We start from the raw sequence: 17613 nt of genomic DNA on the forward strand, positions 1-17613 counted from the left end.
GATGCATATCTGGAGGCATTCTGTAATCTGTGGACTATCAGAGTGTTGATGAAGAACAGAAATTGCATCGTGAGTGAATACAACAGTCATAATCCGCACTTTCCTCCATGGGAGTAATGTCTGATACAGTCTACGATTTGATCGTTTCCAGGAAGACCAGTAGTAGTTTCCAATGCACATCTGGAGGCATTCTGAAATTTGTGGACTAACTGAGTGTTGATAAAACACAGAAATTGCAATGGGATTGAATACAACAGTCACCATGCGCACTTGCCTCCATGGGAGTAATGTCTCAAACAGTCTACGATTTGATCGTTCCCAGGAAGACCAGTAGTAGTTTCCGATACACATCTGGTGGCGTTCTGTAATCTGTGGACTACCAGAGTGTTCATGAAACACAGAAATTGCAACGGGATTGAATACAACAGTCAATACTCGCATTTCCTCCATGGGAAAATGTCTCAAAGAGTGTACGCTTTGATCGTTCCCTGGAACACAGGTAGTAATTTCCGATGCACATCTGGTGGCATTCTGTAACCTGTGGACTATCAGAGTGTTGGTGAAACACAGAAATAGCATCGGAATTGAATACAACAGTCACCATGCGCACTTACCTCCATGGGAGTAATGTCTCAAACAGTCTACGCTTTGGTCGTTCCCTGGAAGACCAGTAGTAGTTTCCGATGCACATCTGGTAGCATTCTGTAATCTGTGGACTATCAGAGTGTTGATGAAACACAGATATTGCATCCGGATTGAATACAACAGTCACCATGCGCACTTTCCACCATGGGAGTAATGTCTCAAACAGTCTACGCGTTGATCGTTCCCTGGAAGACCAGTAGTGGTTTCCGATGCACAACTGGTGGCGTTCTGTAATCTGTAGACTATCAGAGTGTTGATGAAACACAGAAAATGCATCGGGATTAAATACAACAGTCACCATGTGCACTTTCCCCCACGTGAGTGATATCTCAAACAGTCTACGCTAGGATCGTTCCCTGGAATACCAGTAGTAGTTTAAGATGCACATCTGGTGGCATTCTGTAATCTGTGGACTATCAGAGAGTTGATGAAACACAGAAATAGCATCGGGATTGAATACAACAGTCACCATGCGCACATTCCTCCATGGGAGTAATGTCTCAAACAGTCCACGCTTTGATCATTCCCTGGAAGACCAGTAGTAGTTTCCGATGCACATCTGGTGGCAATCTGTAATCTGTGGACTATCAGAGTGTTGATGAAACACAGATATAGCATCGGGATTGAATACAACAGTCACCATGCGCACTTTCCTCCATGGGAGTAATGTCTCAAAGAGTGTTCGCTTTGATCGTTCCTTGGAAGACCAGTATTAATTTCCGATGCACATCTGGTGGCATTCTGTAATCTGCGGACTATCAGAGTGTTGATGAAACACAGATATAGCATCGGGATTGAATACTACAGTCACCATGCGCACTTTCCTCCATGGGAGTAATGTCTCAAACAGTCTAGGGTTTGATCGCTCCCTGGAAGACCAGTAGTAGTTTCCGATTCACATCTGGAGGCATTCTGTAATCTGCGGACTACCAGAGTGTTGATGAAACACAGAAATTGCATCGGGATTGAATACAACAGTCACCATGCGCACATTCCTCTATGGGAGTAATGTCTCAAACAGTCTACGCTTTGATCATTCCCTGGAAGGCCAGTAGAAGTTTCCGATGCAGATCTGGTGGCATTCTGTAATCTATGGACTATCAGAGTGTTGATGAAACACGGAAATTGCATCGGGATTGAATACAACAGTCACCATCCGCACTTTCTCCATGGGCGTAACGTCTGAAACATTCTACGCTTTGATCGTTTCCTGGACGACCAGTAGTAGTTTCCGATGCACAACTGGTGGCGTTCTGTAATCTGTAGACTATCAGAGTGTTGATGAAACACAGAAAATGCATCGGGATTAAATACAACAGTCACCATGTGCACTTTCCCCCACGTGAGTGATATCTCAAACAGTCTACGCTTTGATCGTTCCCTGGAATACCAGTAGTAGTTTCCGATGCACATCTGGTGGCATTCTGTACTCTGTGGACTATCAGAGAGTTGATGAAACACAGAAATAGCATCGGGATTGAATACAAGAGTCACCATGCGCACTTTCTTCCATGGGATTAATGTCTCAAACAGTCTACGCTTTGATCCTTCCTGGAAGACCAGTAGTAGTCTCCGATACACATCTGGTGGCGTTCTGTAATCTGTGGACTACCAGAGTGTTCATGAAACACAGAAATTGCAACGGGATTGAATACAACAGTCAATACTCGCATTTCCTCCATGGGAAAATGTCTCAAAGAGTGTACGCTTTGATCGTTCCCTGGAACACAGGTAGTAATTTCCGATGCACATCTGGTGGCATTCTGTAACCTGTGGACTATCAGAGTGTTGGTGAAACACAGAAATAGCATCGGAATTGAATACAACAGTCACCATGCGCACTTACCTCCATGGGAGTAATGTCTCAAACAGTCTACGCTTTGGTCGTTCCCTGGAAGACCAGTAGTAGTTTCCGATGCACATCTGGTGGAATTCTGTAATCTGTGGACTATCAGAGTGTTGATGAAACACAGAAATTGCATCGTGATTGAGTACAACAGTCACCATGCGCACTTTCCACCATGGGAGTAATGTCTCAAACAGTCTACGCGTTGATCGTTCCCTGGAAGACCAGTAGTGGTTTCCGATGCACAACTGGTGGCGTTCTGTAATCTGTAGACTATCAGAGTGTTGATGAAACACAGAAAATGCATCGGGATTAAATACAACAGTCACCATGTGCACTTTCCCCCACGTGAGTGATATCTCAAACAGTCTACGCTAGGATCGTTCCCTGGAATACCAGTAGTAGTTTAAGATGCACATCTGGTGGCATTCTGTAATCTGTGGACTATCAGAGAGTTGATGAAACACAGAAATAGCATCGGGATTGAATACAACAGTCACCATGCGCACATTCCTCCATGGGAGTAATGTCTCAAACAGTCCACGCTTTGATCGTTCCCTGGAAGACCAGTAGTAGTTTCCGATGCACATCTGGTGGCAATCTGTAATCTGTGGACTATCAGAGTGTTGATGAAACACAGATATAGCATCGGGATTGAATACAACAGTCACCATGCGCACTTTCCTCCATGGGAGTAATGTCTCAAAGAGTGTTCGCTTTGATCGTTCCTTGGAAGACCAGTATTAATTTCCGATGCACATCTGGTGGCATTCTGTAATCTGTGGACTATCAGAGTGTTGATGAAACACAGATATAGCATCGGGATTGAATACTACAGTCACCATGCGCACTTTCCTCCATGGGAGTAATGTCTCAAACAGTCTAGGGTTTGATCGCTCCCTGGAAGACCAGTAGTAGTTTCCGATTCACATCTGGAGGCATTCTGTAATCTGCGGACTACCAGAGTGTTGATGAAACACAGAAATTGCATCGGGATTGAATACAACAGTCACCATGCGCACATTCCTCTATGGGAGTAATGTCTCAAACAGTCTACGCTTTGATCATTCCCTGGAAGGCCAGTAGAAGTTTCCAATGCAGATCTGGTGGCATTCTGTAATCTATGGACTATCAGAGTGTTGATGAAACACGGAAATTGCATCGGGATTGAATACAACAGTCACCATCCGCACTTTCTCCATGGGAGTAACGTCTGAAACATTCTACGCTTTGATCGTTTCCTGGACGACCAGTAGTAGTTTCCGATGCACATCTGGTGGCATTCTGTAATCTGTGAACTATCAGAGTGTTAATGAAACACAGGAATAGCATCGGGATTGAATACATCAGTCACCATGCGCACTTTCCTCCATGGGAGTAATGTCTCAAACAGTCTACGCGTTGATCGTTCCCTGGAAGACCAGTAGTGGTTTCCGATGCACAACTGGTGGCGTTCTGTAATCTGTAGACTATCAGAGTGTTGATGAAACACAGAAAATGCATCGGGATTGAATACAAGAGTCACCATGCGCACTTTCTTCCATGGGAGTAATGTCTCAAACAGTCTACGCTTTGATCCTTCCAGGAAGACCAGTAGTAGTCTCCGATACACATCTGGTGGCGTTCTGTAATCTGTGGACTACCAGAGTGTTCATGAAACACAGAAATTGCAACGGGATTGAATACAACAGTCAATACTCGCATTTCCTCCATGGGAAAATGTCTCAAAGAGTGTACGCTTTGATCGTTCCCTGGAAGACCAGTAGTAGTTTCCGATGCACATCTGGAGGTATTCTGTAATCTGTGGTCTAGCCGGGTGTTGATAAAAGACAGAAATTGCATCGGGATTAAATACAACAGTCACCATGCCCACTTTCCTCCATGGGAGTAATGTCTCAAACAGTCTAAGCTCTGATCGTTCCCTGGAAGACCAGTAGCAGTTTCGATTCACATCTGGAGGCATTCTGTAATCTGTGGTTCCTCAAAGTATTGATGAAACACAGAAATTGCATCGGGATTGAATACAACAATCACCATGGGCACTTTCCTCCATGGGAGTAATGTCTCAAAGAGTGTACGCTTTGATCGTTCCTTGGAAGACCAGTAGTAATTTCCGATGCACATCTGGTGGCATTCTGTAATCTGTGGACTATCAGAGTGTTGGTGAAACACAGAAAATGCATCGGGATTAAATACAACAGTCACCATGTGCACTTTCCCCCACGTGAGTGATATCTCAAACAGTCTACGCTTTGATAGTTCCCTGGAATACCAGTAGTAGTTTCCGATGCACATCTGGTGGCATTCTGTAATCTGTGGACTATCAGAGAGTTGATGAACACAGAAATTGCATCGGGATTGAATACAACAGTCAACATGCGCACATTCCTCCATGGGAGTAATGTCTCAAACAGTCTACGCTTTGATCGTTCCCTGGAAGACCAGTAGTAGTTTCTGATGCACATCTGGAGGTATTCTGTAATCTGTGGTCTAGCCGGGTGTTGATAAAAGACAGAAATTGCATCGGGATTAAATACAACAGTCACCATGCCCACTTTCCTCCATGGGAGTAATGTCTCAAACAGTCTAAGCTCTGATCGTTCCCTGGAAGACCAGTAGCAGGTTCGATTCACATCTGGAGGCATTCTGTAATCTGTGGTTCTTCAAAGTATTGATGAAACACAGAAATTGCATCGGGATTGAATACAACAATCACCATGGGCACTTTCCTCCATGGGAGTAATGTCTCAAAGAGTGTACGCTTTGGTCGTTCCTTGGAAGACCAGTAGTAATTTCCGATGCACATCTGATGGCATTCTGTAATCTGTGGACTATCAGAGTGTTGGTGAAACACAGAAATAGCATCGGGATTGAATACAACAGTCACCATGCGCACTTTCCTCCATGGGAGTAATGTCTCAAACAGTCTAGGGTTTGATCGCTCCCTGGAAGACCAGTAGTAGTTTCCGATGCACATCTGGAGGCATTCTGTAATCTGTGGACTATCAGATGGTTGATTAAAAACAGAAATTGCATCGGGAGTGAATACAACAGTCACAATCCGCACTTTCCTCCATGGGAGTAATGTCTCAAACAGTCTACGCGTTGATCGTTCCCTGGAAGACCAGTAGTAGTCTCCGATACACATCTGGTGGTGTTCTGTAATCTGTGGACTACCAGAGTGTTCATGAAACACAGAAATTGCAACGGGATTGAATACAACAGTCAATACTCGCATTTCCTCCATGGGAGTAATGTCTCAAAGAGTGTACGCTTTGATCGTTCCCTGGAACACCAGTAGTAATTTCCGATGCACATCTGGTGGCATTCTGTAACCTGTGGACAATCAGAGTGTTGGTGAAACACAGAAATAGCATCGGGATTGAATACAACAGTCACCATGCGCACTTACCTCCATGGGAGTAATGTCTCAAACAGTCTACGCTTTGATCGTTCCCTGGAAGACCAGGTTAGTTTCCGATGCACATCTGGTAGCATTCTGTAATCTGTATACTATCAGAGTGTTGATGAAACACAGATATTGCATCCGGATTGAATACAACAGTCACCATGCGCACTTTCCTCCATGGGAGTAATGTCTCAAACAGTCTACGTTTTGATCGTTCCCTGGAAGACCAGTAGTAGTTTCCGATGCACATCTGGAGGCATTCTGTAATCTCTGGACTATCAGTGTGTTGATGAAACACAGAAATTGCATCGGGATTGAACACAACAGTCACCATGCGCACTTTCCTCCATGGGAGTAATTCTCAAACTTTCTAAGCTTTGATCGTTCCCTGGAAGACCAGTAGTAGTTTCCGATGCACATCTGGTGGCATTCTGTAATCTGTGGACTATCAGAGTGTTGATGAAACACAGAAATAGCATCGGGATTGAATACAACAGTCACCATGCGCACTTTCCTCCATGGGAGTAACGTCTCAAACAGTCTACGCTTTGATCGTTCACTGGAACACCAGTAGTAATTTCCAATGCACATCTGGTGGCATTCTGTTACCTGTGGACTATCAGAGTGTTGGTGAAACACAGAAATAGCATCGGAATTGAATACAACAGTCACCATGCGCACTTACCTCCATGGGAGTAATGTCTCAAACAGTCTACGCTTTGATCGTTCCCTGGAAGACCAGTAGTAGTTTCCGATGCACATCTGGTAGCATTCTGCAATCTGTGGACTATCAGAGTGTTGATGAAACACAGATATTGCATCCGGATTGAATACAACAGTCACCATGCGCAGTTTCCTCCATGGGAGTAATGTCTCAAACAGTCTACGCGTTGATCGCTCCCTGGAAGACCAGTAGTGGTTTCCGATGCACAACTGGTGGCGTTCTGTAATCTGTAGACTATCAGAGTGTTGATGAAACACAGAAAATGCATCGGGATTAAATACAACAGTCACCATGTGCACTTTCCCCCACGTGAGTGATATCTCAAACAGTCTACGCTTTGATCGTTCCCTCGAATACCAGTAGTAGTTTCCGATGCACATCTGGTGGCATTCTGTAATCTGTGGACTATCAGAGAGTTGATGAAACACAGAAATAGCATCGGGATTGAATACAACTGTCACCATGCGCACTTAACTCCATGGGAGTAATGTCTCAAACAGTCTACGCTTTAATCGTTCCCTGGAAGACCAGTAGTAGTTTCCGATGCACATCTGGTAGCATTCTGTAATCTGTGGACTATCAGAGTGTTGATGAAACACAGATATTGCATCCGATTTGAATACAACAGTCACCATGCGCACTTACCTCCATGGGAGTAATGTCTCAAACAGTCTACGCTTTGATCGTTCCCTGGAATACCAGTAGTAGTTTTCGATGCACATCAGGAGGCATTCTGTAATCTGTAGACTATCAGAGAGTTGATGAACACAGAAATTGCATCGGGATTGAATACAACAGTCAACATGCGCACATTCCTCCATGGGAGTAATGTCTCAAACAGTCTACGCTTTGATCGTTCCCTGGAAGACCAGTAGTAGTTTCTGATGCACATCTGGAGGTATTCTGTAATCTGTGGTCTAGCCGGGTGTTGATAAAAGACTGAAATTGCATCGGAATTAAATACAACAGTCACCATGCCCACTTTCCTCCATGGGAGTAATGTCTCAAACAGTCTAAGCTCTGATCGTTCCCTGGAAGACCAGTAGCAGTTTCGATTCACATCTGGAGGCATTCTGTAATCTGTGGTTCTTCAAAGTATTGATGAAACACAGAAATTGCATCGGGATTGAATACAACAATCAGCATGGGCACTTTCCTCCATGGGAGTAATGTCTCAAAGAGTGTGCGCTTTGATCGTTCCTTGGAAGACCAGTAGTAATTTCCGACGCACATCTGGTGGCATTCTGTAATCTGTGGACTATCAGAGTGTTGGTGAAACACAGAAATAGCATCAGGATTGAATACAACAGTCACCATGCGCACTTTCCTCCATGGGAGTAATGTCTCAAACAGTCTAGGGTTTGATCGCTACCTGGAAGACCAGTAGTAGTTTCCGATGCACAACTGGTGGCGTTCTGTAATCTGTAGACTATCAGAGTGCTGATGAAACACAGAAAATGCATCGGGATTAAATACAAAAGTCACCATGTACACTTTCCCCCACAAGAGTGATATCTCAAACACTCTACGCTTTGATCATTCCCTGGAATACCAGTAGTAGTTTCCGATGCACATCTGGTGGCATTCTGTAATCTGTGGACTATCAGAGAGTTGATGAAACACAGAAATAACATCGGGATTGAATACAAGAGTCACCATGCGCACTTTCTTCCATGGGAGTAATGTCTCAAACAGTCTACGCTTTGATCCTTCCTGGAAGACCAGTAGTAGTCTCCGATACACATCTGGTGGCGTTCTGTAATCTGTGGACTACCAGAGTGTTCATGAAACACAGAAATTGCAACGGGATTCAATACAACAGTCAATACTCGCATTTCCCCCATGGGAGTAATGTCTCAAAGAGTGTACGCTTTGATCGTTCCCTGGAACACCAGTAGTAATTTCCGATGCACATCTGGTGGCATTCTGTAACCTGTGGACAATCAGAGTGTTGGTGAAACACAGAAATAGCATCGGGATTGAATACAACAGTAACCATGCGCACTTACCTCCATGGGAGTAATGTCTCAAACAGTCTACGTTTAGACCGTTCCCTGGAAGACCAGGTTAGTTTCCGATGCACATCTGGTAGCATTCTGTAATCTGTATACTATCAGAGTGTTGATGAAACACAGATATTGCATCCGGATTGAATACAACAGTCACCATGCGCACTTTCCTCCATGGGAGTAATGTCTCAAACAGTCTACGTTTTGATCGTTCCCTGGAAGACCAGTAGTAGTTTCCGATGCACATCTGGAGGCATTCTGTAATCTCTGGACTATCAGTGTGTTGATGAATCACAGAAATTGAATCGGGATGAACACAACAGTCACCATGCGCACTCTCCTCCATGGGAGTAATTCTCAACCTTTCTACGCTTTGATCGTTCCATGGAAGACCAGTAGTAGTTTCCGATGCACATCTGGTGGCATTCTGTAATCTGTGGACTATCAGAGTGTTGATGAAACACAGAAATAGCATCGGGATTGAATACAACAGTCACCATGCGCACTTTCCTCCATGGGAGTAATGTCTCAAACGGTCTACGCTTTGATCGTTCCCTGGAAGACCAGTAGTAGATACCGATCTACATCTGGTGGCATTCTGTAATCTGTGGACTATCAGAGTGTTCATGAAACACAGAAATTGCATCGGGATTAAATACAACAGTCACCATGCGCACATTCCTCCATGGGAGTAATGTCTCAAACAGTCTACGCTTTGATCATTCCCTGGAAGACCAGTAGAAGTTTCCGATGCACATCTGGTGGCATTCCGTAATCTATGGACTATCAGAGTGTTGATGAAACACAGAAATTGCATCGGGATTGAATACAACAGTCACCATCCGCACTTTCCTCCATTGGAGTAACGTCTAAAACATTCTACGCTTTGATCGTTTCCTGGACGACCAGTAGTAGTTTCCGATGCACATCTGGTGGCATTCTGTAATCTGTGGACTATCAGAGTGTTGATGAAACACAGAAATAGCATCGGGATTGAATACAACAGTCACCATGCGCACTTTCCTCCATGGGAGTAACGTCTCAAACAGTCTACGCTTTGATCGTTCCCTTTAAGAAAAGTAGTAGTTTCCGACGGACATCTGGTGGCATTCTGTAATCTGTGGACTACCAGAGTGTTGATGAAACACAGAAATTGCATCGGGATTGAATACAACAGTCACCATCCGCACTTTCCTCCATGGGAGTAATGTCTCAAGCAGTCTACGTTTTGATTGTTCCCCTGAAGACCTGTAGTAGTTTTCGATGCACATCTGGAGGCATTCTGTAATCTGTGGACTATCAGAGTGTTGATGAAACACAGAAATTCTCTCGGGATTGAATACAACAGTCACCATGCGCACTTTCCTCCATGGGAGTAATTTTCAAATAGTCTACGGTTTGATCGTTATCTGGAAGACCAGTAGTAGTTTCCGATGCACATCTAATGGCATTCTGTAATCGGTGGACTACCAGAATGTTGATGAAAAACAGAAATAGCATCGGGATTGAATACAAGAGTCATCATGAGCACCTTCCTCCTTGGGAGTAATGTCTCAAACAGTCTACGCTTTGATCGTTCCCTGGAAGACCAGTAGTAGTTTCCGATGCACATCTGGTGGCATTCTGTAATCTGTGGACTATCAGAGTGTTGATGAAACACAGAAATAGCATCGGGATTGAATACAAGAGTCACCATGCGCACTTTCTTCCATGTCAGTAATATCTCAAACAGTCTACGCTTTGATCCTTCCAGGAAGACCAGTAGTAGTCTCCGATACACATCTGGTGGCGTTCTGTAATCTGTGGACTACCAGAGTGTTCATGAAACACAGAAATTGCAACGGGATTGAATACAACAGTCACCATGCGCACTTACCTCCATGGGAGTAATGTCTCAAACAGTCTACGCTTTGATCGTTCCCTGGAATACCAGTAGTAGTTTTCGATGCACATCTGGAGGCATTCTGTAATCTGTGGACTATCAGAGAGTTGATGAACACAGAAATTGCATCGGGATTGAATACAACAGTCAACATGTGCACATTCCTCCACGGGAGTAATGTCTCAAACAGTCTACGCTTTGATCGTTCCCTGGAAGACCAGTAGTAGTTTCTGATGCACATCTGGAGGTATTCTGTAATCTGTGGTTCTTCAAAGTATTGATGAAACACAGAAATTGCATCGGGATTGAATACAACAATCACCATGGGCACTTTCCTCCATGGGAGTAATGTCTCAAAGAGTTTACGCTTTGATCGTACCTTGGAAGACCAGTAGTAGTCTCCAATGCACATCTGGAGGCATTTTGAAATTTGTGGACTAACTGAGTGTTGATGAAACACAGAAATAGCATCGGGATTGAATACAACAGTCACCATGCGCACTTTCCTCCATGGGAGTAACGTCTCAAACAGTCTACGCTTTGATCGTTCCCTTTCAGAAAAGTAGTAGTTTCCGATGGACATCTGGTGGCATTCCGTAATCTGTGGACTACCAGAGTGTTGATGAAACACAGAAATTGCATCGGGATTGAATACAACAGTCACCATCCGCACTTTCCTCCATGGGAGTAATGTCTCAAGCAGTCTACGTTTTGATTGTTCCCCTGAAGACCTGTAGTAGTTTTCGATGCACATCTGGAGGCATTCTGTAATCTGTGGACTATCAGAGTGTTGATGAAACACAGAAATTCTCTCGGGATTGAATACAACAGTCACCATGCGCACTTTCCTCCATGGGAGTAATTTTCAAATAGTCTACGCTTTGATCGTTATCTGGAAGACCAGTAGTAGTTTCCGATGCACATCTAATGGCATTCTGTAATCGGTGGACTACCAGAATGTTGATGAAAAACAGAAATAGCATCGGGATTGAATACAAGAGTCATCATGAGCACTTTCCTCCTTGGGAGTAATGTCTCAAACAGTCTACGCTTTGATCGTTCCCTGGAAGACCAGTAGTAGTTTCCGATGCACATCTGGTGGCATTCTGTAATCTGTGGACTATCAGAGTGTTGATGAAACACAGAAATAGCATCGGGATTGAATACAAGAGTCACCATGCGCACTTTCTTCCATGTCAGTAATATCTCAAACAGTCTACGCTTTGATCCTTCCAGGAAGACCAGTAGTAGTCTCCGATACACATCTGGTGGCGTTCTGTAATCTGTGGACTACCAGAGTGTTCATGAAACACAGAAATTGCATCGGGATTGAATACAACAGTCAACATGTGCACATTCCTCCACGGGAGTAATGTCTCAAACAGTCTACGCTTTGATCGTTCCCTGGAAGACCAGTAGTAGTTTCCGATGCACATCTGGTGGCATTCTGTAATCTGTGGACTATCAGAGTGTTGATGAAACACAGAAATTGCATCGGGATTGAATACAACAGTCACCATGTGCACTTTCCCCCACGTGAGTGATATTTCAAACAGTCTACGCTTTGATCGTTCCCTGGAATACCAGTAGTAGTTTCCGATGCACATCTGGTGGCATTCTGTACTCTGTGGACTATGAGAGAGTTGATGAAACACAGAAATAGCATCGGGATTGAATACAAGAGTCACCATGCGCACTTTCTTCCATGGGAGTAGTGTCTCAAACAGTCTACGCTTTGATCCTTCCTGGAAGACCAGTAGTAGTCTCCGATACACATCTGGTGGCGTTCTGTAATCTGTGGACTACCAGAGTGTTCATGAAACACAGAAATTGCAACGGGATTGAATACAACAGTCAATACTCGCATTTCCTCCATGGGAAAATGTCTCAAAGAGTGTACGCTTTGATCGTTCCCTGGAACACCAGTAGTAATTTCCGATGCACATCTGGTGGCATTCTGTAACCTGTGGACTATCAGAGTGTTGGTGAAACACAGAAATAGCATCGGAATTGAATACAACAGTCACCATGCGCACTTACCTCCATGGGAGTAATGTCTCAAACAGTCTACGCTTTGATCGTTCCCTGGAAGACCAGTAGTAGTTTCCGATGCACATCTGGTAGCATTCTGTAATCTGTGGACTATCAGAGTGTTGATGAAACACAGATATTGCATCCGGATTGAATACAACAGTCACCATGCGCACTTTCCTCCATGGGAGTAATGTCTCAAACAGTCTACGCGTTGATCGTTCCCTGGAAGACCAGTAGTGGTTTCCGATGCACAACTGGTGGCGTTCTGTAATCTGTAGACTATCAGAGTGTTGATGAAACACAGAAAATGCATCGGGATTAAATACAACAGTCACCATGTGCACTTTCCCCCACGTGAGTGATATCTCAAACAGTCTACGCTTTGATCGTTCCCTGGAATACCAGTAGTAGTTTCCGATGCACATCTGGTGGCATTCTGTAATCCGTGGACTATCAGAGTGTTCATGAAACACAGAAATTCCATCGGGATTAAATACAACAGTCACCATGCGCACATTCCTCCATGGGAGTAATGTCTCAAACAGTCTACGCTTTGATCATTCCCTGGAAGAGCAGTAGAAGTTTCCGATGCACATCTGGTAGCATTCTGTAATCTATGGACTATCAGAGTGTTGATGAAACACAGAAATTGCATCGGGATTGAATACAACAGTCACCATCCGCACTTTCCTCCATGGGAGTAACGTCTGAAACATTCTACGCTTTGATCGTTTCCTGGACGACCAGTAGTAGTTTCCGATGCACATCTGGTGGCATTCTGTAATCTGTGGACTATCAGAGTGTTGATGAAACACAGAAATAGCATCGGGATTGAATACAACAGTCACCATGCCCACTTTCCTCCATGGGAGTAACGTCTCAAACAGTCTACGCTTTCATCGTTCCCTGGAAGAAAAGTAGTACTTTCCGATGGACATCTGGTGGCATTCTGTAATCTGTGGACTACCAGAGTGTTGATGAAACACAGAAATTGCATCGGGATTGAATACAACAGTCACCATGCGCACTTTCCTCCATGGGAGTAATGTCTCAAGCAGTCTACGCTTTGATCGTTCCCTGGAATACCAGTAGTAGTTTTCGATGCACATCTGGAGGCATTCTGTAATCTGTGGACTATCAGAGAGTTGATGAACACAGAAATTGCATCGGGATTGAATACAACAGTCAACATGTGCACATTCCTCCACGGGAGTAATGTCTCAAACAGTCTACGCTTTGATCGTTCCCTGGAAGACCAGTAGTAGTTTCTGATGCACATCTGGAGGTATTCTGTAATCTGTGGTCTACCCGGGTGTTGATAAAAGACAGAAATTGCATCGGGATTAAATACAACAGTCACCATGCCCACTTTCCTCCATGGGAGTAATGTCTCAAACATTCTAAGTTCTGATCGTTCCCTGGGAGAACAGTAGTAGTTTCGTTTCACATCTGGAGGCATTCTGTAATCTGTGGTTCTTCAAAGTTTTGATGAAACACAGAAATTGCATCGGGATTGAATACAACAATCACCATTGGCACTTTCCTCCATGGGAGTAATGTCTCAAAGAGTGTACGCTTTGATCGTTCCTTGGAAGACAAGTAGTAGTTTCCAATGCACATCTGGAGGCATTCTGAAATTTGTGGACTAACTGAGTGTTGATAAAACACAGAAATTGCAATGGGATTGAATACAACAGTCACCATGCGCACTTTCCTCCATGGGAGTAATGTCTCAAACAGTCTACGCTTTGATCGTTCCCAGGAAGACCTGTAGTAGTTTCCGATGCACATCTGGTGGCAATCTGTAGTCTGTGGACTATCAGAGTGTTGATGAAACACAGAAATAGCATCGGGATTGAATACAACAGTCACCATGCGCACATTCATCCATGGGAGTAATGTCTCAAACAGTCTACGCGTTGATCGTTCCCTGGAAGACCAGTAGTGGTTTCCGATGCACAACTGGTGGCGTTCTGTAATCTGTAGACTATCAGAGTGTTGATGAAACACAGAAAATGCATCGGGATTAAATACAACAGTCACCATGTGCACTTTCCCCCACGTGAGTGATATCTCAAACAGTCTACGCTTTGATCGTTCCCTGGAATACCAGTAGTAGTATCCGATGCCCATCTGGTGGCATTCTGTACTCTGTGGACTATCAGAGAGTTAATGAAACACAGAAATAGCATCGGGATTGAATACAAGAGTCACCATGCGCACTTTCTTCCATGTCAGTAATATCTCAAACAGTCTACGCTTTGATCCTTCCGGGATGACCAGTAGTAGTCTCCGATACACATCTGGTGGCGTTCTGTAATCTGTGGACTACCAGAGTGTTCATGAAACACAGAAATTGCAACGGGATTGAATACAACAGTAACCATGCGCACTTACCTCAATGGGAGTAATGTCTCAAACAGTCTACGCTTTGATCGTTCCCTGGAATACCAGTAGTAGTTTTTGATGCACATCTGGAGGCATTCCGTAATCTGTGGACTATCAGAGAGTTGATGAACACAGAAATTGCATCGGGATTGAATACAACAGTCAACATGTGCACATTCCTCCACGGGAGTAATGTCTCAAACAGTCTACGCTTTGATCGTTCCCTGGAAGACCAGTAGTAGTTTCTGATGCACATCTGGAGGTATTCTGTAATCTGTGGTCTACCCGGGTGTTGATAAAAGACAGAAATTGCATCGGGATTAAATACAACAGTCACCATGCCCACTTTCCTCCATGGGAGTAATGTCTCAAACATTCTAAGTTCTGATCGTTCCCTGGGAGACCAGTAGTAGTTTCGTTTCACATCTGGAGGCATTCTGTAATCTGTCGTTCTTCAAAGTATTGATGAAACACAGAAATTGCATCGGGATTGAATACAACTATCACCATGGGCACTTTCCTCCATGGGAGTAATGTCTCAAAGAGTGTACGCTTTGATCGTTCCTTTTAAGACCAGTAGTTATTTCCGATGCACATCTGGTGGCATTCTGAAATTTGTGGACTAACTGAGTGTTGATAAAACACAGAAATTGCAATGGGATTGAATACAACAGTCACCATGCGCACTTTCCTCCATGGGAGTAATGTCTCAAACAGTCTACGCTTTGATCGTTCCCAGGAAGACCAGTAGTAGTTTCCGATGCACATCTGGTGGCAATCTGTAGTCTGTGGACTATCAGAGTGTTGATGAAACACAGAAATTGCATCGGGATTGAATACAACAGTCACCATGCGCACATTCATCCATGGGAGTAATGTCTCAAACAGTCTACGCGTTGATCGTTCCCTGGAAGACCAGTAGTGGTTTCCGATGCACAACTGGTGGCGTTCTGTAATCTGTAGACTATCAGAGTGTTGATGAAACCCAGAAAATGCATCGGGATTAAATACAACAGTCACCATGTGCACTTTCCCCCACGTGAGTGATATCTCAAACAGTCTACGCTTTGATCATTCCCTGGAATACCAGTAGTAGTTTCCGATGCCCATCTGGTGGCATTCTGTACTCTGTGGACTATCAGAGTGTTGATGAAACACAGAAATAGCATCGGGATTGAATACAACAGTCACCATGCGCACTTTCCTCCATGGGAGTAATGTCTCAAACAGTCTACGGTTTCATCGTTTCCTGGAAGACCAGTAGTAGTTTCCGATGCACATCTGGAGGCATTCTGTAATCTGTGGACTATGAGAGTGTTGATGAAAAACAGAAATTGCATCGGGAGTGAATACAACAGTAACAATCCGCACTTTCCTCCATGGGAGTAATGTCTGATACAGTCTACGATTTGATCGTTTCCAGGAAGACCAGTAGTAGTTTCCAATGCACATCTGGAGGCATTCTGAAATTTGTGGACTAACTGAGTGTTGATAAAACACAGAAATTGCAATGGGATTGAATACAACAGTCACCATGCGCACTTTCCTCCATGGAAGTAATGTCTCAAACAGTCTCCGCGTTGATCGTTCCCTGGAAGACCAGTAGTGCTTTCCGATGCACAACTGGTGGCATTCTGTAATCAGTGGACTATCAGAGTGTTGATGAAACACAGAAAATTCATCGGGATTAAATACAACAGTCACCATGTGCACTTTCCTCCACGTGAGTGATATCTCAAACAGTCTACGCTTTGATCGTTCCCTGGAATACCAGTAGTAATTACCAATGCACATCTGGTGGCATTCTGTAATCTGTGGACTATCAGAGAGTTGATGAAACACAGAAATAGCATCGGGATTGAATACAAGAGTCACCATGCGCACTTTCTTCCATGGGAGTAATGTCTCAAACAGTCTACGCTTTGATCTTTCCTGGAAGACCAATAGTAGTCTCCGATAAACATCTGGTGGCGTTCTGTAATCTGTGGACTACCAGAGTGTTCATGAAACACAGAAATTGCAACGGGATTGAATACAACAGTCAATACTCGCACCTTCCTCCATGGGAGTAATGTCTCAAAGAGTGTACGCTTTGATCTTTCCCTGGAAGACCAGTAGTAATTTCCGATGCACATCTGGTGGCATTCTGTAGTATGTGGACTATCAGAGTGTTGGTGAAACACAGAAATAGCATCGGGATTGAATACAACAGTCACCATGCGCACTTACCTAGATGGGAGTAATGTCTCAAACAGTCTACGATTTGATCGTTCCCTGGAAGACCAGTAGTAGTTTCCGATGCACATCTGGTAGCATTCTGTAATCTGTGGACTATCAGAGTGTTGATGAAACACAGAAATTGCGTCGGGATTGAATACAACAGTCACCATGCGCACTTTCCTCCATATGAGTAATGTCTCAAACAGTCTACGCATTGATCGTTCCCTGTAAGACCAGTAGTAGTTTCCGATGCACATCTGGAGGCATTCTGTAATCTGTGGACCCTCAAAGTGTTGTTGAAACACAGAAATTGCATCGGGATTGAATACAACAGTCACCGTCCGCACTTTCCTCCATGGCAGTAAGTCTCAAACAGTCTACGCTTTGATCGTTCCCAGGAAGACTAGTAGTAGTTTCCGATGCACATCTGGAGGCAATCTGTAAGCTGTGGACAAT

Source organism: Schistocerca gregaria, chromosome 6, assembly GCF_023897955.1.
Source record: "Schistocerca gregaria isolate iqSchGreg1 chromosome 6, iqSchGreg1.2, whole genome shotgun sequence".
NCBI lineage: Eukaryota > Metazoa > Arthropoda > Insecta > Orthoptera > Acrididae > Schistocerca > Schistocerca gregaria.